General features: G+C 38.5%; 1 long non-coding RNA gene across 2 annotated transcripts in view; it reads left to right on the top strand.

Moving 5' to 3' along the window:
* Positions 1-26,864, top strand: part of LOC128247819 (uncharacterized) — a 52,998-nt gene that overhangs the window by 1,007 nt on the left and 25,127 nt on the right. The window contains exon 1 of one of the 2 annotated variants that reach the window (XR_008264140.2): positions 10,541-11,187. The exons of the other annotated variant lie outside the window; for it this stretch is intronic. This is a non-coding gene — a long non-coding RNA (uncharacterized LOC128247819). Of the gene's footprint in view, positions 1-10,540; positions 11,188-26,864 lie in introns of those variants that run through there. 2 annotated transcript variants of the gene reach the window in all.

Genomic DNA, 26,864 nt, shown 5'->3' with positions numbered 1-26,864 from the left:
AACAACATGAGACAACACTATTCATTATCATCACCATCATAATCCTCATCATTTAACATCTGTTGTCCATGCTGACATGGGTTGGAAGACTTGACTGGACTAACATGCTGGAAGGTTGCACCAGACTCCAGTCTGATTTGGCATGGTTTTCTATAGCTGGATGTCCTTCCTAATGCCAACCACTTCGAGAATGTAATGAGTGCTTTTACTGCGGAGTTCTCCTTGGAGAACCTGTGAATTCCATGGGTGCAGCCCTTTTCCTCCAACACCATAAGTATTCCATCAAACCTTGATATTCTTCTATAACTCACATTCATTTTGAAATTATTATCATTATTATCATTATTATTATTATCATCATCATTATTATTATTATCATTATTATTATTATTTAAAGAAGACGAGCTGGCAGAATTGTTAGCATACTAGGCAAAACATTTAGCGGCATTTCATTTATCTTTATGTTCTAAGCTCAAATTCTGCCATGGTCAACTTTGCCTTTCATCCTTTCAGGCTTGATAAATTAAGTACCAGTGAAACACTGGGGTCGATGTTATCAACTAGGCCCCCCACCTACCAAATTTCCTGCCTTGTGCCTTTAGTAGAAATGAATATTATTATTGTTATTGTAAATTATTATGACTGTTATAAATAATTACTATATATACTTCACAGATAACTTTCTGTCCTAATGCTTTCTTTTCCTACTCTCATTTATAAACTATTCTCTGTAATAAAACAAAAAAGAACTATAAGGGTTAATTACCCAGAGACATCACCTGCATGTAGAACAACAGTTAAGTTAGGACGAATATATTTAATACAGCAGACAAAAAAAATCTCAGCAGAAATAATTACACAGTGAGGGAAAGTTGACATTTAGTCCAATGACTAAATCATAATTAATTATTTTTAATACTCTTTCTATTCTCTTTACTCTTTTACTTGTTTCAGTCATTTGACTGTGGCCATGCTGGAGCACCACCTTTAGTCGAGCAAATCGACCCCCAGGACTTATTCTTTGTAAGCCTAATACTTATTCTATCAGTCTCTTTTGCCGAACTGCTAAGTTACGGGGAGATAAACACACCAGCATCAGCTGTCAAATGATGTTGGGGGGACAAACACAGACACACAAACACACATATATATATACATATACATATATACGACGGGCTTCTTTCAGTTTCTGTCTACCAAATCCACTCACAAGGCTTTGGTCGGCCCGAGGTTATAGTAGAAGACACTTGCCCAAGGTGCCACACAGTGGGACTGAACCCAGAACCATGTGGTTGGTAAGCAAGCTACTTACCACACAGCCACTCTTGCACCTAATAAGAATTAAAAAAAATTTTTTTTATGTACAATACTGTGAAATATTCTCGTTTTAGCTTAACTCTTATTTTACTGTAACATTTGCTCACTTTCCTTTTAAAAAACTTGCAACTTTCTATCAAACAACTACTGGGTAGGGTACCAGTCTATTACACATATCAATGCCAGATCATTTGGTACCTATTGCCAAAAATTGAGGATTTAGAATAAATGAATAAACGAATGAATGAATGAATGAATGAACTGAAGGATGAATAAAATAACTGAGCAATATCACCTATGCTGGACAGTGTGACTGTTCAAAGAACACATTACATCAGTGCAAACAATACATTTACATCAGGGTGTGTTTTGGTGTGGTGCAGGTTACTTCAGGAAGGAGTGGAAGTAATTAACAAGTGACTAAAACTTGAAATAAAGTTTTGATTAAATTTTCATTTGAATATGTATGTATGTATGTATGTATGTATGTATGGATATATGCATGTGTGTGAATATTATGACTGTGTGCGTATGTATGTATGTATATAAATATATATGAATGTGTGTGCATGTATGTGTGCACGTGTATGTGTGCACGTGTGTGTGTGTGTGTGTGCACGTGTGTGTGTGTGTGTGTGCACATGTGTGTGTGTGTGTGTGTGTGTGTATTTGCGTGTGTGTGTATGTGTGTTTATGTTCGTTTGTTTACATCCCTGTAAATTAGTGGTTCAGCATACAAGACTAATAGAATAAGTGGACCAGATTAAAAAACATTGTTTGACTAACTCCTTCAAGGTAGTGGCCCATCATGTCTGCAATCAAGAACTGAAATAAAAGATGTGTGTGTGTGTGTGTGTGTGTGTGTGTAGTGTGTGTGTGTGTGTGTGTGTGTGTGTGTGTGTGTGTGTGTGTGTAGTGTGTGTGTGTGTGTGTGTGTGTGTGTGTGTGAGGCATTGGAGGAGGTGATCTTGTGATGGATGATGAAAGGTTATAGTGAGATAGATACAGGTATTTTGCTGTAAAGGAAATACAAGGTTACTCGGGCCAGAAAGAGAGAGAGATCAGAAATGAAGACAGAAACAGGGGTGCTACCACAGGAGGAAATACATTGTTACCCAACCTGAGGGAAGTGCAGGAGAAGGAGAGAGAGAGTGGGAGACAGTAGGATAGAGATGGTAGCAATGCTGGGCATACTCAAAAAGAACAGGGATCAGAATATAAATGGGATGGTTGAGTAAAGGAAGAGAGAGATATATAGATAGTGGTAAGCGCCAGGGCATACCCTTGAGGTTCGAACACCATAATATAAGTGACAGGATATTGCAAAAGAAGTGTGATTAAAGAATGCAAGTAAGTGGCGAAAAAACCTGAGTAGTGGTGAAAAAACTGGGTATATATAGAGTCAGGGAACTATCAGATAGCAATGATACAGAGGAACAGGGCCGTGAGGACAGGATTGGGGAGTGAGAGCTAGGCATAGTGTATTAAGGAGGAAAGATGAGTGTGAGTGGATGAAAATGGCTGGGCTATTTGGGTGAAGTCAGGGAGAGGGGGGATGATTGGCAATAACAGATATGGACAAAAGTAGAGGTGGGCAATGAAATAAAGGAAAAGTAGGTGAAATGTGAAAGAGAGAGAATAATTGGCTATATATATATATATATATATATATATATATATAACAGTCCTTGACAACCTGACCTCTTCACATATTGAATATAAAACAGAGTGAGACATCTTGAAAACAGGGAAATGTTATAAATATTTGACCCATTGAGGTCAACATATGAAAGCTACACATTTAGTTGAGATGAGCAACATATGAATCAGAAGAAACAAAAATGGTATTTATGATTATAATAAATCTAATTAACATTGGTCATTGAAATTAGATAAGCTGTTTAATTAGATACCAAAATATTCTACGTGAAGACATAATAATTAATATGTCAGGTGAGGATGTGAAAACTGAGGTAATTTTCTGTTTGTTTGAATATCTCACACTATCTAGCACTGTGTGTGTGTGTGTGTGTGTGTGTGTGTGTGTCTGTGTAAACCCTCACATAAAAATAACAGCCAAATCTTCCTCAAATTTACAGCCTTAAGAAAGTTGACATTGGATAATGCAGTCAGAGATCTACTGAAACCTTTTTGATCATGGATTTGCTGAAGCATTGAGGATTTGGGGTTAATAACAACAATATCAACATATTTGTATTATATATCATCATCATCATCATCATCGTTTAACGTCCATTTTCCATGCTAGCATGGGTTCAATGATTTGACTGAAGGCTGGCAAGCCAGATGGCTGCACCAAGCTCCAATCCGATCTGGCAAAGTTTCTACAGCTGGATGCCCTTCCTAATGCCAACCACTCCAAGAGTGTAGTGAGTGCTTTTTACATGCCACCAGCACGAGGGCCAGTCAGGTGGTACTGGCATCGACCATGATTGAATGGTACTTTTCCATGTAATATATATAATCATCCAGCATTCTGACTACCTTATTATTCGCAATATATATATATTCTTTTACTTTCTTTTAGTTGTTTCAGTCATTTGACTGTGGCCATGCTAGAGCACCACCTTGAAGGATTTTAGTTGAACAAATCACCCCCAGGACTTATTTTTAAAGCCTAATATATATACATACATACATACATACATATATAAAATTTCTATATATACACACACACAAACACAAACATACATGCACACGTGCACACACACACACACACCCACTCACACATACATGCACTCACACACACACACTCACACACACAAGTCTTTTGGTTCAATATTAAGACAGAAAGACATCTTAATGTGGAAAGAAGAGTAGAAGAAATACCAGTCAAGATTGATGAGTTGCTTGATTGGAAATGTAAAGATATCATCATCATCATCATCATCATCATCATCACCACCACCACCACCACCATCATCATCATCATCATCATCATCATCATCATCATCATCATCACCATCATCATCATCATCATCATCATCATCGATTAACGTCTATTTTCTTTGCTGGCATGGGTTGGACGGTTTGACTGAGGTCTGGAGAGTAGGTGGCTGCACCAGCCTCCAATCTGGTCTGGCAGAGTTCCTACAGCTGGATGCCCTTCCTAATTCCAACCACTCTGAGAGTGTAGTGGGTGCTTTTTACGTGCCACTGGCACAGGAGCCAGTAAGGTGGACCTGGCAATGATCACATTCAGATGGTACTTTTTACGTGCCACTGGCGCAGGAGCCAGTCAAGTGGTACTGGCACCGGTCACAATCAGTTGATGCTTTTTACATGCCACCGGCACAGAAGCCAGTCAGGCAGACCTGGCATCGACCATGTTCAGATAGTGCTTTTTATGTGCCATCAGCATGGGAGCCAGCCAGGGAGAAATGGCCCCAGCTACAATATTGGTTTCACTTGACTCAACAGGTCTTCTCAAGCATATCATATCGCCAGACGCATCAGGAGTATTCTTAACAGGGCTGGATGTGCATAGCTGCAATTTCACTATAGTTGCCAGGTCTTCTCAATCACAGTGTATTGCCAAAAGTCGCAGTCTTCTGTCATTGCCTCTGAGAGGCCCTATGTTCGCAGGTCATGCTTCACCACCTCATCTCATGTCTTCCTGGGTCTACCTCTTCAACAGTTAGGGAGTGGCACTTCCTCACACAGCTGTCTTTATTCATACATAACACATGGCCATACCAGCACAATCGCCTCTCTTGCACACCACATTTGATGCTTCTTATGCCCAACTTTTCTCTCAGGGTGCTTACACTCTGTCATGTATGCACACTGACATTACATATCCAGCAGATCACACTAGCTTCATTTCTTTCAAGCCTGCGCATGTCCTCAGCATTCATGGCCCATATTTCATTGCTGTGTAGCATGGTAGTTCACACACATTCATCATACAGTCTACCTTTCACCCTGAGTGAAAGGGCTTTAGTTGCCAGCAGAGGTAGGAGCTCCCTGAACTTTACCCAGGCTATTCTTGCTCTAGTCGCTACACTCTCAGAGCAACCACCCCCACAACAAACTCAGTTACTTAAGTAGCAGAAGTTATTAACTACTTCTAGTTTCTTCCCCTGGCATGTGATGGAATCTGTTTTCTGTACATCTTCAGTGCTTATTGCCCCAGTGCATCTGCCACAGACAAAAACCATTTTCCCGGTTAACCTTACTTTGATATTGCTGCACCTTTTATGTGTCCATAGCTTACACCAAGTACATCGTATGGAGTTTCTACCCATGCCTTTTCTACAGATCAACCATATATATATATATATATATATGCATACATAATATTTTATCAATGATGAAAATTATCAATAATAAATATTATGTTGACTTAGCAGTCAGTACTGATTTTTTCATTCAGTTCATGAGAGAGAGAGAGAGTGAGAGAGAGAGGGAGCGTAATGTATATCTATATATATTCATCATCATCATCATCATCGTTTAACGTCCGCTTTCCATGCTAGCATGGGTTGGACGATTTGACTGAGGACTGGTGAAACCGGATGGCAACACCAGGCTCCAGTCTGATTTGGCAGAGTTTCTACAGCTGGATGCCCTTCCTAACGCCATGCCCTTCCTAACGCCATGCCCTTCCTAACGCCATGCCCTTCCTAACGCCAAAATTATATTGCATAATATAATAATGGTTTCAAATTTTGGCGCGGGGCTAGCAAATTTAATGAAGGGATTAAGTCAATTACATCAACCCAGTGCTCAACTGGTACTTATTTTATTGACCCCGAAAGAATGAAAGGCAAAGATGACCTCAGTGGAATTTGAACTCAGAATGCAAATGACAGACTGAATGCCACTTAACAGTTCGCCTGGCGTGCTAACAATTCTGCCAGCTCACCACCTTAATGCATAATATGATAATAATAATAATAATCTACACATTAAGGCGGTGAGCTGGCAGAAACGTTAGCATGCTGGACAAAATACTTATCTGTATTTCGTCTGTATTTACATTCTGAGTTCAAATTCTGCCAAGGTCGACTTTGCCTTTCATCCTTTCGGGGTCGATTAAACAAGTACCAGTTATGCACTGGGGTCGATGTAATCGACTTAAACCCTTTGTCTGTCCTTGTTTGTCCCCTCTATGTTTAGCCCCCTGTGGGCCATAAAGAAATAAATAATAATCTACACAAACACACACACACACATACACACACACATATATGTAATGCATAACATCATGCATGCACACATGTACACACACACATGCACATGCGCAGACACATTCATAGTGGAAATAAAGTTTCAGCTAGTCACACTTGGGAATCCAGCTGGAAAGTATAATGATGATTGCTTTTGATAGAACCTAATGGAAGAGGTGCTTGAGGACTGTACCCCCATGACTCACCCAGGAACAGTAGGCAGAGAAAATTGGTGGATAAATAGATGAAGGAATGAATAGAGCTTAATATACAGATTCCTCTGTATATACTAAATTTTCCATAACTTTTGTCATATACCTTTTTGCCTCTCCCATTGCCTTTATAATTTTCTTTTGCTTTTTGCCTTCTCCCTCATACCATCTTTCCCATTCACACTGTTCTTTCCTTTATATTTCCTTGTACCTACTCCCTACACATCTTCATACACCCACACTTTATCCCTTTCTTCCACTCAAGCATCTCTCCACCTCCCGCCATCACCACCACCACACTGCTGCACCACTAGAAAGATAGGTAATGATAGCCAGAGAAAAAAAGAACAGATTCAATGTTGTGTTATATCTATGTCAATGATGCATGCAATACAAACTGGTGCTTAATATATACTGAGTCATCACCTGATGAATGTCTCCTGCCAGGCATCCATCTTGGATTGGGAGTTGATTGTCATGATCTGTGTGTCTCTGTCACTATTTTTGTTTGTCTGTCACTCACTCTGTGTGTGTGTGTGTGTGTGTGTGTGTGTGTGTGTTAAATAATATGAGACAACAAAGCCTAGGCTGTGTGGAATTTTCAGGACATTTATAAAGAGAAAGTTTGTTTTACAGCTGTTTCTGGGACAGGGAGTTAGTTGATGACATGAACCCCAGTGTTCAACTGGTACTTATTTTATTGGCCCTGAAAAAATGAAAGTCAACATCAGTAGAATTTGAACTCAGAGTGTAAACCCAGTAAATGGTGCTAAACATTCTGTCCACTATGCTAATGACTCAGCCAGTTCACTGCCCTTAAACATATAAGTCTCTCTCTCTCTCTCTCTCTCTCTCTCTCTCTCTCTAGCTAAAGCGATCACACATAAAGAAGAACTTCTTCCCAAAAAATGGTTAGTAACATCCTGATAAAAGATTTCATCACATTTTTTTTTTAAATAATTTTTCAAAATAAATCACCTTTACACTTCAAAACTGTATTAAGTAATTTTTATAGACTTTCAAATATATAGACTACTTGTGATCCGTTGGGTTACTGAGAAAGTATGAGTTTCCCACCAACGGATCGAAATCACGCGTAAACGGCTCCTTTCTCCAGAAAAGGGAAGACATGACTGCTGTTTCTAGCATGCTCTGCTACCACGTAACAGGTATCTTGGGTCCTTTATCGCAAAAAGCATTTACATGGTAGCAGGGTGTGCTAGAAATAGCAGCCCCATCTTTGGAGGTGAGATACATTGAATGCACTCAAAAAAAGCCTATGGAAAAAAATTATTTCACACTATGAAATATTTACAATATCTTTGAAGTCATTTTCACTTTAAAATATTTTTTAAATGTGCCAAAAAAATTTTTGTAATGGTATTCACTTGGAAATAATTTAAAAAACATTAAAATATTGTCTTACTGTACATTAAAATATTGTACTTACTGTACAAACAACTTACATTTTTGATATTACATTCACTCAAAAATATTTCTAAATGATTAAAATATTGCATTTAACAAAAGCGAAAATAAAAACATTTACTGTAAAAAACATCATCATATTTTTTCATTGTCAAGTCACTGTGTATAATCAAAAGGTAAGAGTTTCTTCCCTTTCAGAGTTAAGTTTTTTTCAGAGAATTTTTCCATTATGCACTGTTTCGGGTATTTATACCCTGAAAACCCCTAATATCTCAATAACCAGTTGTTTGATTCACATGAAACTTGTTTTATTCCATTTGTATTCACATTTTAGGGGCAACTTAATTCATAGTATTTTCCCATTATGTGCCAGTTCAGCTGGGTAACATTGCAAGCAAGCAAGCAAACAAGATTCAAGCTCATTTTTAATGTATTATAGATAGAGAGATAGATAGATGGTTATTTCAAATTTTGGATCTTTTTTAAAACGGGGGCCACATTTTTCATTAATGTTTTACGTAGTGTTTTTGGTACCGAAAGACTTTCAAACTTCGTATACTTATCTATTTTGTGTTATAGAACAGAAAAATATTTTTGTATTCGAATTTATTTCATGTAAAAAAATTGTCTTATTTCGATAATTTCAACCAATCACTGACAAGTATTCAGTTGTTTACATTTACTCCTTTGGCTGATTAAGCGGTGTAAAGCGTATTTAATTTCCATAGCTTCATTTTGCTTTTTTCTTTTTAAATTTGCTGTTTTACCCTAACCCTAACCCTATCACCGATAGAATTGTTTCAGAATCGTTTGTTTATGTAGTCGGCACTTAATGTATATCGGTTGAATGGACGTCAGTGATTGGTTGAAATTACAGAAATACGACAACTTTAACATGGAATAACTTATGGATTTCTTTTTTTTTAAGAAGACTAAGAGAAAAAAGATGTTTTATATGACACATTCTACCAGTGTTCCAAGTTTCAAAGTGTTTCGTTAATGAAAAATGTGGCCCCCGTTTTAAAAAAGATCCCAAATTTTTTCCACAAGGGCAGCTTGGGTGAAGGTGGGGATGTGTCGATTACATTGACCCCCAGTGTTCAACTGGTATTTATTTTATCGACCCTGAATAGATGGAAGGCAAAATCGACCTTGGCAGAATCTGAACTCAGAACATAGTAATTGGTGAAATGCTACTAAGCATTTCATCCAGCATGCTAACGTTTCCACCAGCTCGCTGCCTTAATAATAATAATAATAATAATAATAATAATAATATCAACAAATGGCAATGTTTCTCTAAAAGAAACAGAGTAACTTCCAAAATACAAAGATCTGGAAATAGAGGTAACTCGAATGTGGAGCCTAAAAGCAGAAACAATTCCTGTTATAGTAGGTGCATTAAGTATGATAAAAAAAAACATTCAGAGAAATACATAGCAAAAACACCAGGACTTACAAGGATGTATAACATACAGAAAATAGCACTACTAGGCACTGCACACATGCTATGTAAAACACTTTCAATACAATGGTTCAAAGAGTTTAGAATGAAAATAAAGAAAGAAGGCCTACAAAAATCATCATTGCTTGGAACTGCAAGAGTGCAGAGTGCATAGAGCATGACCATATGTAAGTGTCACATTGGTCTGCTGGTTGTGGAAAGCTGACACTTTCCTTCATATCCAGGAAAATAAAACTGAGATTTTTCATGATAATATGATAGATAGATAGATAGATAGTAGGTAGGTAGGTAGGTAGACATAGATAGATAGATAAATAGATAGCAAAACAGGAATCTGGAAATTTTTGCTATCATTCATTCACAGTTACACGTTTCAATCGATATACATAATAGATAGATAGATAGATAGATAGATAGATAGATAGATAGATAGATAGATAGATAGATAGATAGATAGATAGATAGATAGATAGATACATCATCATCTCCTCTCTGGCATGTGTAGGACTACTGGTTGAAACAGGTTACAGGTTCCTATAAATATATTTAGGTATTTGTGTGTGTGTGTGTGTGTGTGTGTGTGTGTGCATTTGTGCATGTGTATAAGCATGCTTGTATATTTCTTTCTACACTGGTAAATAATATATATTCTTTCTACAAGGTAAATAATATATAGATATATTTTCTTTATATATCAATTCTAATCAAGCAGAACTATGACCAAAGACATATCTTTTTAATGACTATCCTGTACTACATTGCCAATGGAGTTATTTAATTATATAAGTTGGTATGGAGTGAGTTGAGGAAATTTGGCTGCTATGTCTAGCAGGCTGGGAGGCTTGAAGTGGACTGATGGAAGAGAGAGAGAGAAAGCGAGAGAGTGAGAGAAAGAGAGAGAGAGAGAGAGAGAGAGAGAGAGAGAGAGAGAGAGAGAGAGAGAGAGAGAGAGAGAGAAAACGAAAGAAAGAAAGAAAGGGAAGAAGACGGGAGAAGTTTGAGAAAGGATAGAGGGTTGGCAGAGAAAGAGTAGGTGAGGGAAAGAATAAAAAAAAAGACAGACAGAAAGACAGGCAGATGGGCAGGCTGACAGACAGAAACAGAGAAATAACTTTGACACAGATACAAGCAGATGTTCTCAGGAAAGACAGACGTACACACGCATACTATAGCAGAGGCTTGGACACACCTACATATACGAAGACACACACACATTAACTGCTAATGGGACACTTCTCAAGACATCTATCCAATTATAAACATATGTATAACCATGTATAAGTATAAACTACACCGGCCCCCACGCCATCTCCTTCGTTAGCTGTCTGGCTATTGACCCGGCTATCTGACTGACTCTCTACCCGGCTTGCCTAGCTGCTATCAAGCTAGTCCTTCTGAGATGGGACAGCATCGCTTCCAGTACCTCCACATGCATCACCATCTCAACCATCGCTTTCATCATTATCATCATTATCATCATCGTCGTCATCATCATCATCATCATCGTACGTAGAACACTGTCTTCGTTGAAACAACAACCACCAACACCACCACTGGTTGCAATCGTTCTTGGGTAAGTGACCAACAGATTTTTTTTTTTAATTACACGGCAAAATTCCTTGTTGATATTTGTTTGGGATATACAGGGTGTCGTTATTGTTGTTAAGTCGTTCCATATAAGTCCAGGCTGAACAGACCTACAATCAAAGATGTTCTAACCGTGACCATCACGAATATGTGTGTGTGAGTATGTATATGTGTGTGTGAGTATGTGTATGTGTGTGTGTAGCGATAGCAGCGTGGAGGACACACGATCTCAGATCAAAACATTTGTTATGCAAGTACTTCTTCGTGAGAAAGACAGACAGACAAACAGATAGATAGATAGATAGATAGATCTTTATACATGGAATAACCTGTTTTCGAAGACAGTAGGATGTGATTTGAAGGAAGTTTAGCTGCTTTGTAGTGCAGGGGCATTCGTACAGAATAGAGTCGGAAATTATTATGAGCACAAAATAACGGTAACTTTGTGCGTGCGTGCGTGTGGTGTGTGTTCGTTTCAAGCTTCGTAGATTTCGATTCTACGAAAGAAGTAAAACAAAAGTAACAAAACAAAAAAAAAAAATTGGTTGTGGTGGATTTTTAAACCATCCCCACTTTGTGATTTTTCATTTTTGACTTTTTCGAAACAATTTTTATTTTTCATATTTATCTTTTAAATCTCTAAGATAATGAGTCTTCAAAAATTATGCGTAAAATACACCTGAAAAAACAAATTTTCGTAAAAAAAATAAAAAGTCAGGACTGAAAAATTATCACCTAAGGGTTTGGGTTGAATCCCCTCCCCTATCAAAACCTTTTATTCTTTTTTTTTCTTTTTGTTTTGCAAAATCATAATCTACAGTGCTTGAAAAATACACGACCGAAGAAATTTACGGTTTTTGGAGCGCTAGATAATTTCCGACTCTATTCTACAGGGACGCCTGAGCTGGTCGGACGACCACGTAGAAAAACTCATGTTGGCTTTTCTCAATAGATATTTTTTTTTTCATTGAACTATTGAAAATATATTAATTTACCTTTAATTACATATATAATTTACCTTTAATTACATATATAATTTACCTGTCATAACATTAGAGAAGCCAATGAGATAGCCTATATGTGATCACACGAACAGCTACAAATTGCAGTCAACTCGCCCTCAAACCACACCCTACTGTCCTAAAACAACAAGAAAAGTAAAACAAGTTGAATAATATATTCCTTGGTTCTCTGCGCACACAAAAATATGGTATGGTCAAAGTTTGAAATGCCTTTGATCAGGGCTGACATAGGGCTATAAAGAACGACAAACGTTTGCTGGCAGACTTTCAGAGAAGCTGTCGCGATTAAAATGAGGTTTGTTTGTGGGATATGTAAACAAAATATGCGTAAACTCACGAGTTCACATCACGAATTTTGCAATAACGAAATAAGGAGAGAGAAAATACCGAAAAAAAAAATCTCATTTTAATCGTGACTGTTTAATGACAAGTTTAGGAAAAATACAATTTTGTATTTAATTCGCTTTCTGCATGCTTTTGATGCAATATATATATATAGGATAAACTAAAATAAGGAGATATATGGACGTCACAACCATTTATTTTATACCTGCTTTCACTGACAGAAATGGATATTAAGAACCAAGTCGAAGAGGATGAAACTGAGAAGGTGGGGGGGACAAAACGCTATAAGCCACCACCCGCTCCGTAAGCTAAATGGAAGAACACTTACGCCCTCTACATACTTCACTTAATTTATATGACAGTGAGCCTCTTGCACGGGCTTCAAAACTAGTCTAGTCCTTGATATACAAAATGCGATGCTCACAGTTGGGACGCTTTTGACATAAGTCTATTCGGTCAACGCTGACCTGGGCCTAAACAACAACGATGTTTTTGTTACTGCAGTTCTTGTGCATTCTTTGATATTTAAAAAAGAAATATGACGTGGGGTCATGGAATAGCAATATAGGAGATACGATGTTGTGATGTTCATGCTTTACCCAACGTCATTAGCAACATAAGTGAAACAAAATGAAAATTACTTCTACCAGGAATCGAAATCGTATCGCTGGACGACGAAGCACGAAAGGTGTTTACTACCTACTGTTAACAGGATTAAAGCAAGCAATAATTTTTTTCCTTTTGCGTTATCCCTTTTAACAATGTGTGAATGTATGAGTAGTTGTGTGTGTGTATGTGAAGTAGTATTGGCTGTCAACTTCGACTGGTGTGTCATTTCACCTGTCGCCGTTATCCCAGTTGGGCGTGTATTATTGGCTCTACAAATCTGTAGTCGATTAAATTAACTTCAGTACTTGGCTGGTACTTCATTTCATCGATCCTGGAAGGGTGAAAGACCCTCAGCTAGGTACGTTTAGTTGTCCTCGTAAGCGAATAAAACCTAGTAGCTTGTACTATGTTTTCACTAATTGTTTGGGGTGCCTGTGTAGTTACGAACTAACATAGACAACCTGGATGTAACAGCTGGAGAAAAGCCTGCACCATTACTCGGCTGGTACTCGTTTTCAATTGAGTAGACAAAAGCGACGCAAAATATAATGTCTTGATCGCCTAGAATCAAACTCACAGCCTTATGATCGTGAGACTCACACCCTAACCACGAAACTGTGCGCTTCATCGGGGGTGGGTACAAATCTGGGATCTATTTTAAAACGGGGGCCACATTTTTCATTAATGTTTTACGTAGTGTTTTTGGTACGGAAAGACTTTCAAACTTCGTATACTTATCTATTTTGTGTTATAGAACAGAAAAATATTTTTGTATTCGAATTTATTTCATGTAAAATATTGTCTTATTTCGATAATTTCAACCAATCACTGACAAGTATTCAGTTGTTTATATTTACTCCTTTGGCTGATTAAGCGATGTAAAGCGTATTTAATCTCCATACCTTCGTTTTATTTGCTTTTTTCATTTTAAATTTGCTTTAACCCTAACCCTAACCCTAGGGTTAGGGTTAATTGTTTCAGAATCGTTTGTTTATGTAGTCGGCACTTAATGTATATCGGCTGAATGGACGTCAGTGATTGGTTGAAATTACAGAAATACGACAACTTTAACATGGAATAACTTATGGATTTCTTCTTTTTTTTAAAGAAGACTAAGAGAAAAAGATGTTTTATATGACACATTCTACCAGTGTTCCAAGTTTCAAAGTGTTTCGTTAATGAAAAATGTGGCCCCCGTTTTAAAAAAAGATCCCAAATGTGCAATAAATGTTGTACCCTTCATCGGGGTACAAATCTGCAATAAATGTTGTACATAATAAATGATGTACATTCGTCCATCAACTTTCTCAGTTTTTAATCTTTTAGTCAGGAAGGAGGGAGGCAGCCCCAAAACGGAAATCCGGCCCAAATACTTGCAACAGAGTGGACTCCGCTCAAGGCACCCAAAGTGCCTGGTGGTGGTGTTAAACTGGACAACGGGTCCAAGTCTACCATTTATGCAGGCTCAATACATAAAGAGCGGAACAAATTCCACCTTCGACTGGTACTTTTTTATCGATACCGAAGGAAATAAAATGCAAAGTTACCTGGTTCGGATTTGAACTCAAAGTGCAGAAACAAACACCGCTAAGCATTTTGTCTGACGCTCTATCGACTCTGCCAATTCGCCAACCATGAAATTGCAGTGTAATGTTCAGTTACAGCCCTTTAACTTCTGATTTCAAGCCCCACCGAGGCTAGCTTTTACCTATTTTCCTTCCAAGGATCGATAAAATAAAGTAGTAGTCAAGTACTAGGATCTAGCTTCAGTCTTATAAAGCAACCTAAACATGAATAAAATTAAATAAGAAGGGATCAATTTATGTTACCCTTCACTACACTGGAGTAGTTGTTTAACTCCTGGTTGACTCTGTTCCAGCACAACAGATCAATGATCAAAGGTAATCTAGCCATGATCATCGCGTCTGCATTTTTGTTAACAGTCTAGAACAACATTATCACGTCTCTTTCCAATTTTGTTAAATGGTAGGATGTGGTATGTGAGAGATTTGGCAGTTATTTCTAGCAGGTCGAGAGGGTCGGAAAAAATATGGCTGTATATACTTATAGCCATTTACGTTTTGGGTTCAAATCCCACCAAGGTCAACTTTTTTCTTTTATCTTTTCCATCAATCAATTTTCCTGTAATACACTATAGATGTCAGTGGAATTATAATAGAAGACGAAGATTAAGACAATATATAGATTCTCTCATTAGATTAGCGTTTTTTTTTATTGCTGTTGGTTGGTCTCCAGGTCAACGCTAATCAAGCACCCTGATAGTCAAAGACATTCTAGTCGTAAACACTGCTTTTCAAGGATTATTTAAAATTACCTTATACGGCTTATGTTATTATCATTATTATTTTCCGGCTCTTTATGTCTTGAATCCAAATATCGCCGAGGTGGACTTTGCCTTTCATTCATTTGGGAGTGCTAAAATAAGTTCCGGTCGAACACTGGTGTCGATGTAATCGACTTACCCCTCCCCTCAAAAACTACTGGCTCTGTGCCAAAATTTGAAACTACTACTACTACTGCTGCTGCTGCTGCTGCTGCGAGGTAGAGCTGGCAGAATCGTTAGCACACCGGGCGAAATGCTTAGCGGTATTTCGTCTCTCTTTACGTTCTGAGTTCAAATTCCGCCGAGGTCGACTTTGCCTTTCATCCTTTCGGGGTCGATAAATTAAGTACCAGTTGCGTACTGGGATCAATCCAATCGACTGGCCTCCTCCCCAAAAATTTCGAGCCTTGTACCTAGAGTAGAAAAGAATCATTAGCACGCCGGGCAAAATGCTTCGTGGCACTTCATTCGTTATTACGTTCCGAGTTCAAATTCCTTTCGGGGTCGATAAATTAAGTACTAGTGAAACACTGGAGTCTTTGTAATCGACTAGTCCCCCCCCCCAATATTTCAGGCCTTGTGCCTTTAGTAGAAAGGATAATTATTGAGAGAGTAGCACAAACCGTCAAAGTGATGCCGGGGTACAAATATACGAAGTCCAATATACCCATCATGACTACCCGTCTGATAAATGTACACCAGGCACGTGCATCACAACCATATGTACGCGACATGGCCATCTCATATCAAGATATACAGCACATGACCTTGTAGATGGGTCTCGGTTAGAATTTTTCTTTTTTTTCTCAGGTCGAGTAGCCCATCCCGCTCAACACTTATCCCTCAATAAGTGTTGTTTAAGGATGATGAATGAAACACCCGTTTCCATGTGTGAATTATTCAAACCCCAAAGAATCCCTCTCAATACGCAGCTATGATGCTCCCCACTACCCTTGCTCGCGATTAGATGCACATATCATCAGCCACTAAGGGACATGCTCAACTGGTCAAGCAACTTGACGAATCTGTGGTACTGAGCAGAAATTTTGGTTGGCTTGGGGTTGACAAAATAAATGGCACCAGCTGGCTTATAGTTCAAACAGTGGAATATGTTTTATGCTGTGAAGGACAAATGAGAAGTTTAACGTTTCGGAATTTTGTCCTCCTTCAGAGAGTGAGTGGAAGTGATTAAAAGTTTTATCGAAATTGCAAAAGAGAAAAATAAATGATGTCGGTGGATGGATGTGAAAGAAGAGAGAAGAGGAAGAGTTAATGAGCAACGGTGTAAGTAGCGTGGGAAGCAGGGCGAGTAGTATGGGAGAAGTATGGTGTACAAAGGAATAAAATGTAAGGGAGCAATAGCAAGTTATAGGTCAGATGAGGGATAAGACGAAAGGATGAAGTGAGGAAGAAAGGAATATATACGTGATAACAAGGCTAAATACAATTGCGAGTTAAGGGAAAAGAGAGACAGACAGACAGGCAGAGATACACAGAGACAGAGAGCAAGAAAGAGAGAGAAATTGAGCTGGCAACAGTTGTCAGGACAATGAGTTAACAAAAATTCATAGGAGACAAATTTAAAGATTGTGGTAAGATGTGAGGAACTGGAAAGTTAGGTGTGGTTAGAAATGACGCAGACATCTGTAGTTAATGTTCAATGAGAAGACAAGCAGAAGGTTGAAGATACAAAAACAGAGACGTGAGCAGGTGAAAAGTCTTCAAGATAGTACCGCAACATAGTCTTATGACTGAAACAAGTTAAAAGACCAAAATGGAGAAATTACAATTTGATGACTTCTTTGAGAAGATTAGTCTCTTCATTTCTTTCTTTTTTTATTCTTAGCAATTGGCTTCGAAAGTAACATAAATACAAATATAGGTGTGAGACAATCGATTTAAGAAAGGCGAAACTGTTCCATTTAATAAATTTATGTATGAGCAGTCGATAAAAGAGAGGATGGTTGAGAATTATTGCTATTATTATTTAATCACTACCCTTTAAGGAGGCGAGCTGGCAGAATTGTTAGCACGCCGGGGTCGACTTTGATTTTCACCCTTTCGAGGGCGATAAAATAAGTACTAAGTTGAGCGAAGGTAAAGCGCGTGCACACCATCCATTTCCGATGGGGTTTTTTTTTTCCAAACTTTTTTCGAATCTCAATGTTTTCGATATAGGAGAATACGATTTTGCCCAAAAATCAAGTTTTCAAAATTTTAATCCCCCCGCCAATTTCTTAATTTTCATCCATTCTCTTTTAAATCCGCGAATAAAAATACAGAGATTACGAATCTGGGATTTTTTTAAAACTTAATTTGTCTTAAAGAAACACTCAAGGCTCCGTCCCCACGTCGCCCAACCATCACCTCTCCGCTTTCAAAGAGCTAAAAACGTCGGATGTTTCACTTTCGTCTGATAGGTGATGTGCACGCGCTTTATCTTCGCCCTATGTTGAGCACTAGGGTCGATTTAATCAACCTTTCCTCCTTTCGGGAACGATAAAATAAGTACCAGTTGATCACTGGAGTCAACGTAATCGACTTAACCTCTCCCTAGAACTAGCTAGCCTTGTGCCAAAATTTAAAATCCTTATTTGATCGCTATCCACTTCCTCCCAAATTTCTGACCTTGTACCTATGTTAAAATCTATAATCATTAAAAATTGTTAGAATTGTGAAGTGTGTTTTGTGCTACTAGTTCTGACTCTTGGTTTGAGTTTCAATCGTGCCGAGGTCAGATACGCTATTCATCCCTCTGGGCTTGGGAAAAATAAACCAGCTATCAAGTATTGGGTTTGATGTTATCGATTAACCCCTCTCTTCAAACTTATGCCCTTGTGCTTATGTCTAGAAAGAATAATTATTGTTTCTAGTTTAGGCACAGGGACAATATCTTCGAGAGGAGGGGATCAGTATATACCAGTATTTGGCTGGAACTTTTAATGACCTTTGAGAGAATGAATGTGAAGTTGACTCTGGTGAAATATGAATTAGAAACGTAAAAAATTGGAACAAATAGCGCAAGACATTATTATTTGCTAATCCACCACCATTAGAAATGTGTTACGAAAGTAGACAGATGCATATATCGACAGAAGGAAAAGTAGACAGACAGTTAATTGAATTGAAATGAAATCAAAAGAGACTGTTTTTCATTGACAAATAATTTAGACCAGGTTTTGTTACTAATAGCTACAGTGGTGGCGTCAGTAGGGATTTTGATTAGTGGAGAAGGCGGTGGTGGTTGAGCACTCCCATTATTTTATGCATGCGCGTTACTTAATTATCGTTTGCTCAATTGAAATATAAATATGTACAATGATAGACGATGTAAAGCTAACAAAAGAATGGGAAAGTATAGGGCAAGGTGTTTTTATCGTTTTGTTCCCAAATAACCATATTAAGAAATGTCAAAACTTTACTAACGTATTGTAACAGAATGATATTATAAATAAAGACTTCGATGTTGTTCCATGGTTAAGATTGGTATTACTACATAAGTCTACCCCTACCCCGAATTTGTTTCCTCGTAACTTTCAGAAAAATGGGTATTTTTAATGAAATTTTCTATAAATACCTTTCAGATGCTGTAGGTTACGATTATACCAAAATTTAAAGTAAAAAAAATAATAAATGGTAGGCGCGCACACATTTATACTACATATCTACAAAATGAAACTTGAAATTTTGATAAAAATGTGTCAATATGTATGTGTGCGCGCTTACCGGTTTTTTAACATTAAATTCCGATGTCATCGCAATCTCACACCATTTGAAAGGTACTCGTTTTCCTGAAAGTTACGAGGAAACGAAGTCGACTTGAGTAAATTATCCGAAACTCCTCTACGCCTCCTCCGAAAAAAAAATTTTGAAAACAAATTCTGATATATTCGAAAACTGTTCCATCTGAATGGTATCTGGGCGGAGATAAAGAATACGCACACCACCCGTTTTCGGCGTAACCCTAACCCTAAGCCCTAGCCCTAAACCCGAATCCTATCCATAAACACAGGGTGTGCGTATTCTTTACCTTCGCCGGGTATTTGTAGAAAATTTTATTAGAATATATCCATTTTTCTGAAAATTATGATGAAACAAAGTCGGGAGAGGAGTACACTTGTGTAGGTATGCCGTTTAGATTAACTTTTTGGTGTAAAATGATAATAGATAACAACTCACAAAGTAGAGGACGTATATTTCAGAGATATTGTTTCTTGGGTTGCATCTTAAGTACTACATGTCTGGACACCATCTCAAGAATAAAATACTTTAGAAAAATATACAACTCCATCTTAACAATTTTCAAAATAACTGGAATCTCAAGAGTATGGCAAGCTAGTAAAATTTTTAGCATGTTGGACAAAATGCTCGACGGAATTTCTTCCAGCTCATTACATTCTGAGTTCAAATACCTTTTTGGTCTCAATAAAATAAATACCAGCCAATTACTGAAGTTGATGTAATCGATTTATGCCCCACCCCCTAAAATTGCTGGCTTCATGCCAAAATTATTATTATTTAAATTAGTGGTTCTCAACCATCCTTTACATATGAACGCCTTTGATTCCTACTTTAGACAGGTGGACCCGCACAGCCATTTGATGCTTTAAAAAATCTTGTTACATCTATATTTCATGAACTTTAACCATTACTGGTGTTGTACTTGGGTTTCCTTCTCCTTTTCCTTCCCATTATCATCATCATTATCTACTATGCAATAGATCGCCTGCTTTCAAGTCATAGTTCAGCTATAACTACATCAGAGTTCACCACCTACAACGTTGTAGTTTAGTGAGTACATGTCATGGTTCAGTGACTACCACGTTATACTTCACTACTCATCAACATTAATACACTCTTCTAGAATTAATGTAGTACCAAATGCCTTGAAAAATGCTTACTTTCTCTATTATAAGTTACTCTAGTGTGACCATTGTAATCCCTATTAGATTAGGGTGTTTGTTGCACAATTTGCAAAAAAAAAATTCCCCACAAATGGTTTCAATACTGTTTTAACAGAAAGATTTGGAAGGATTAGATGAAAGTTCTCCGATAATTTTCTTTCATGTAAATAAGTGTATAAACACTTATTTACATGAAAGAAAATTATCGGAGAACTTTAAAAATTTAAAAATTTGCCAGTAAAATCTTATAAAATCTTCTAAATGTTCTAAAAGATGTACATGTTTGTATGTTATATATGAAAATAGATAATTATATAATTGAAAAATTTGTACATTTGTAGATCAATGGCTGAAAGGAAAATGGTTAGGAGGAAATTGCAGGAGGTAGCATCTCTGGAGTGAAAGAATTAGGTAATTGTTTAGTGCAGGGAGAAAGGCAAGGCATAGTAGAAGTAAGGTAGGGTGGGGACACATAACAGTAAAGCTAAAGCCTTACATTCGAAACTGTTCCTTTGATGAACTCAGAGAGTATAAAGGGTTTTTGTGTTAAAGGGAAGGTGAGTCTCCCTGGATATGAAACCATCTGCCACAAGTAACTTTCTTATATAATCCTGGCATCTATTGCAAACAGCTTTGTGGAAATGAGACAATGTGCTGTAATGATATGTCCTGCAATTTCTCAAAGCAGATGTGAATTCACATACCACTGGTTACGATAATCTAAGCTGCGGATGCTATTGGATTCCCAATGGAGGACACATAATCTCTTTTACTGGAAAGGGCAACAATCTACCACATGTAACTTTTTTTTATTTTTTTTTATTAACTATTAAATAAAGTAGGAGAGAGGTCCCTACAAAATTAACTGTTCCATCTAAACTGACAAAATATCTTCACTTGATTTGAATAAATAAAAGAATAACAACACATAGCCAATACTCTGTCACTTTCTCTTATGCCTGTGGCCACTGAGTTATTTCTCTTAGCTCATTTATCTTTAATTTATGCTAATTACTTAGACCATAAATGTGTTCTACTCTTTTTGTATAAGTCAAAATCTATGGAGATAAGGCAGGACAATTGCTGTGCTGATGACAACTATTGAGGCAGAAACAGGTGCCTGCAACTGTCCTCTTATCTGCAGATAATAACACTGTCCTTTTCCTTAATGGCATGTCAACTTTGGAAAAGTTTTGATTCTTGAGATAATTTCCCCTTCTTATATGGAGCTGTTCTTAATTGTCATTTGGAAGATGTGACATATCCTCTAAAAATAGAGATAATCTTTTTTTTTTAAATAAAGAAAACAAGAATCTATGTCGTACAGTATTTCATATACCTGTATTTGTCTCTGTAGTTATAAAAGCAATGCTTAGCCATCCCTCACAAGAGAATGTGACTTGGTAGCTTGTACCAAACTTCTGCTACTTATTTTAATTTTGTATTTGTGAACATACACACCCTTGTGATGCTCCCACTCTTGACCCTGCAGAACATTGATGATGTGACAGCAGGAGAGAGAGAGAGAGACAGACAGACAGACAGGCAGACAGACAGACAGAGATAGACAGACTGACAGACAGAGACAGACAGACAGACAGACAGACAGACAGAGACAGACAGGCAAAGCTGCACCAGCAGTTGGCTGGTACTTATTTTCAGTTGAGTTGACTGCAGCAAGATGAAATGAAGTACCTTGCTCAAGGGCAGAGCATGCAGCTCATGCCAGGAGCTGAACACATGACCATGAGCTCAACACTCTAACTAGTAGGTCATGCATTTTCACAATTAATGTATGTTTGTAAGCATGCATGCATGTATGCATACATGTATGTATGTATGTATACATGTATGTATATGTATCATCATCATCGTTTAACGTCCGCTTTCCATGCTAGCATGGGTTGGACGATTTGACTGAGGACTGGTGAAACCGGATGGCAACACCAGGCTCCAGTCTGATTTGGCAGAGTTTCTACAGCTGGATGCCCTTCCTAACGCCAACCACTCAGAGAGTGTAGTGGGTGCTTTTACGTGTCACCCGCATGAAAACGGCCACGCTCGAAATGGTGTCTTTTATGTGCCACCCGCACAAGCCAGTCCAGGGGCACTGGCAACGATCTCGCTCGAAAATCCTACGGGAGCCAGTCAGGCGGTACTGGCAACGGCCACGCTCAAAATGGTGCATCTCATGTGCCACCCGCACAAGAACCAGTCCAGGGGCACTGGCAACGATCTTACTTGGCTTGCCGGGTCTTCTCACGCACAGCACATTTCCAAAGGTCTCGGTCAGTAGTCATCGCCTCGGTGAGGCCCAATGTACGAAGGTCTTGCCTCACCACCTCAGCCCAGGTCTTCCTGGGCCTACCTCTTCCACGGGTTCCCTCAACTGTTAGGGTGTGGCACTTTTTCACGCAGCTATCCTCCTCCATTCTCACCACATGTCCATACCAGCGCAATCGTCTCTCTTGCACGCCACAACTGATGCTTCTAATGTTCAGCTTTTCTCTCAAGATACTTACACTCTGACGGGTATTCACATTGACATTACACATCCAACGGAGCATACTGGCTTCATTCCTTGCGAGCTTATGTATGTCCTCAGCAGTTACAGCCCATGTTTCACTGCCATGTAGCATGGTTGTTCGTACGCATGCGTCATACAGTCTGCCTTTTACTCTGAGTGAGAGACCCTTTGTCGCCAGCAGGGGTAAGAGCTCTCTAAACTTTGCCCAGGCTATTCTTATTCTAGCAGCTACACTTTCAGCGCACCCACCCCCACTACTAACTTGGTCGCCCAGATAGCGGAAGCTATCGACTACCTCTAGTTTTTCACCCTGGAATGAGATAGAAGTTGTTTCCTGTTTGTTTACAGTCTTTATTGCACCTGAACATCTGCCACAAACAAAAACTAACTTGCTAGTTAACCTGCCTTTGATGTTGCTGCACCTCTTATGTGTCCATAGCTTGCACCGGGTACATCTTATAGAGTTACTACCTACTCCTTTTCTACATACTGAGCAGGGCCATCTACCTGAAGGGGTTTGTGTTTTATCTACCTTCCTACTTATTAGGATTTTGGTTTTAGCTAGGTTGACTCTAAGGCCCTTCAATTCTAGACCTTGCTTCCACACCTGAAACTTCTCCTCTAGTTCTGATAGTAACTCCGCAATTAGGGCAAGGTCATCAGCATAGAGGAGCTCCCAGGGGCAACCTGTCTTGAACTCCTCTGTGATTGCCTGGAGGACTATGATAAATAAGAGGGGGCTGAGGACGGAACCTTGGTGGACCCCTACCTCTACCCGGAATTCATTGCTGTACTCATTTCCAACCCTCACCTTACTGGCAGCATCTCTGTACATGGCTCGCACAGCTCTCACTAACCATTCTTCTATCCCAAGTTTCCTCATTGACCACCAGATAAGGGATCGGGGGACCCTGTCAAAGGCTTTCTCCATGTCAACGAAAGCCAGGTACAGAGGTTTATCCTTAGCTAGGTATTTCTCCTGCAACTGTCTCACTAGAAATAAGGCATCAGTAGTGCTTTTACCTGGCACGAACCCAAACTGCATCTCATCTAAATTGATTCGCTCCCTAATTAGTTGGGCTATGACCCTCTCTGTAACTTTCATAACCTGATCTAACAGCTTGATGCCTCTGTAATTATTTGTATCTAAAGTGTCACCTTTACCTTTGTAGCAGTTGACTATGATGCTGCTACACCAGTCATTGGGTATGACTCCTTCGTGTAACACCTGGTTTGTAATACGGGTGACTAGGCTATAGCCAACACTGCCAGATATTTTGAGCATCTCTGCAGTGATTCCTGATGGGCCGGGGGCTTTCCCGGTCTTCATACTCTTAATTGCTTTATCTGTATGTACATATATATTCATGTATGGCTATATGTATCATCATCATCATCATCGTTTAATGTCCGCCCTCCATGCTAGCATGGGTTGGACGATTTGACTGAGGACTGGTGAAACCAGATGGCAACACCAGGCTCCAATCTGATTTGACAGAGTTTCTACAGCTGGATGCCCTTCCTAACGCCAACCACTCCGAGAGTGTAGTGGGTGCTAGTCTAGTTTTATATTTTTCAATGTTTCTTTTTTCTCTCAATTTTTTTAATGTGTTTCTTGCTGTTTGAAATAACACAATTCCTGTTTCTCTCATCAAAGTTTCTAGACCTTCACAGTCTCATTTTCATGTATGTATTTATATATGCATGTATGAGTGTATCTATGGATGTATGTATGTGTGTGTGAATGAATAAAACCAGGAAATTATGAGACAAATCAACGATTATTAAAATATTTCTGAAAATAAACCGTAGTGTTTATTGTGAAGAAAAAAGAAAAATGAGCAATATTTTATGTTAAACAACTCCAAACAGGTTTAAAAGGACTCAAACCAGTATTTAAAAGGATTGACCAGAAACCACTGGTTTTTCTGGTAAACCATGCAGTATCTGTCAGTCACTTTGTTGAGAACAGAAATATCATATTTGTGGCTGTGTTTATATAAACTGGATTGATTGTGTTTCAAGCAGCAAAAAGTAAACTGGGTCAATACATGTGCATTTTAACAGAACAAGAGTATAAACACATAGAGGTAACATATTTCTATGAAATAAATTCCCATGTACAAAAATAAAGGAAGGAATTAGACAGAAAACGGACTGAGGGTTAATGTATGTTTAAGTTTTCTGCATGTTTAATCAATAAGTTGCTTTAATCAATACAAAAGTTGCCCTTCTACAAACAACACACATGACAGATTCTGTATAAAATGTAATATAATAGTAGTATACATTAGTTCTTTCTTTTATTGGTTTTGGTTTCAGCCACTAGACCATGGCCATACTGGAGCACTGACTTTAAAGGGGAAGGGGGTGGATTGCATCGACTCCTGCACTTATTTTAGTTGAGTACAAATTTTTATTAATTTCTATTTTATTGAATAGCTGGGTTTAGCTTTTGACGTACAGGGATGCAATTTAGCATACTAATTTCCACTAGTGTACATAAACATTAAATGCACACACACACATACATACGTGTGTGTGTGTGCATGCGTGGTTGTGCGATTATGATGCTTGCTTGCCCTACCATGTGGTCTTGGGTTCAGTTCCACTGTGCTGCACCATGGACAAGTGTCTTCTACCCTAGGTCTGGCTCAACCAAATCCTTGCAAGTAGATTTTGTTGAGAGAAATAGAAAGGAACACACACACACACATATGTATATATATATATATATATATACTCTCTCTCTTTCCTTTCCCGAGCATCTAGTAACACTATCCGTATCACGTCTTCATGTTATTGTTTTTTGTCTTTTTCCTTTTTTGAACTTATATATATATATATATATATATAGACATACATATATATACTCTCCCATGAAAAGGAGAGAGCAGAGAAAGAGAAGAGAGCAGTAGAAAGCATAAAAACAAACCCCAAGGCTTTCTATAGATTTGCAAAGGAGACTGCTACGGTACAGTATAAGATAGGACCCCTATTCCTGCCTAATAGCTCACTGACTGCAGATCCCACATGGATAAGTGAAGTGCTCAGTACACAATTCAAGAGTGTCTTCACTTCTCCTCTGAGTCACATGCGGATAAAGAACCCAGCTGATTTCTTTGACAATAGCACTCAGCAGAAAAAGACTGCATCCATTACCTACATCGACATTGAAGAGGAAGATGTAATAGCTGCCATAAATGAAATGAGCTCAAATTCGGCAACTGGCCCCGATGGTTTCCCAGCTGTCCTCTTAAAGTCGTGTAAACAAGAACTAGCAGGACCACTCCGGATACTCTTCCAGAGTTTCCTTGCAAATGGTAAACTTCCCAAAAAGCTGAAGGAAGGCACCATATGTCCTATCCATAAAGGTGGAAGCAGAGCAGAGGCTGGGAACTACAGGCCCATCTCTCTGACTTCACATATTAGCAAAGTTATGGAACGAATTGTCAGAAGGAGATTGATTGCGTTCCTAGAAGAAAATGACTTGCTGAATGAGACCCAGCATGGTTTCCGTCCAGGTAGAAGCTGCCTCACGCAGCTCTTGCAGCATTATGACTGGGTCCTGAAGCAGCTACTTGACCATTCGAATGTTGATGTGATATATCTCGACTTTGCAAAAGCCTTTGACAAAGTTGATCATGGCTTGATGTGTCACAAGCTGCGAAACCTTGGCATAGCTGGTAAATTAGGAGAGTGGCTGCATGACTTCCTGAATGGTAGAAGTCAGACAGTTGCAGCCAATGGAGAACTATCTAGGGAAACACAAATATTGAGTGGTGTTCCACAAGGAACTGTTCTGGGGCCACTACTGTTCATAGTGGCCCTTCTGGACATGCCCACGGTCACTCGGAGAGCCACTGTCACTAGCTATGCTGATGACACAAAGATATCTCAGGCAATAAAGAA

This window comes from Octopus bimaculoides, chromosome 5, assembly GCF_046866305.1.
Source record: "Octopus bimaculoides isolate indiv1 chromosome 5, ASM4686630v1, whole genome shotgun sequence".
NCBI lineage: Eukaryota > Metazoa > Mollusca > Cephalopoda > Octopoda > Octopodidae > Octopus > Octopus bimaculoides.
This window is presented reverse-complemented; position numbering and strand designations above follow the sequence as displayed.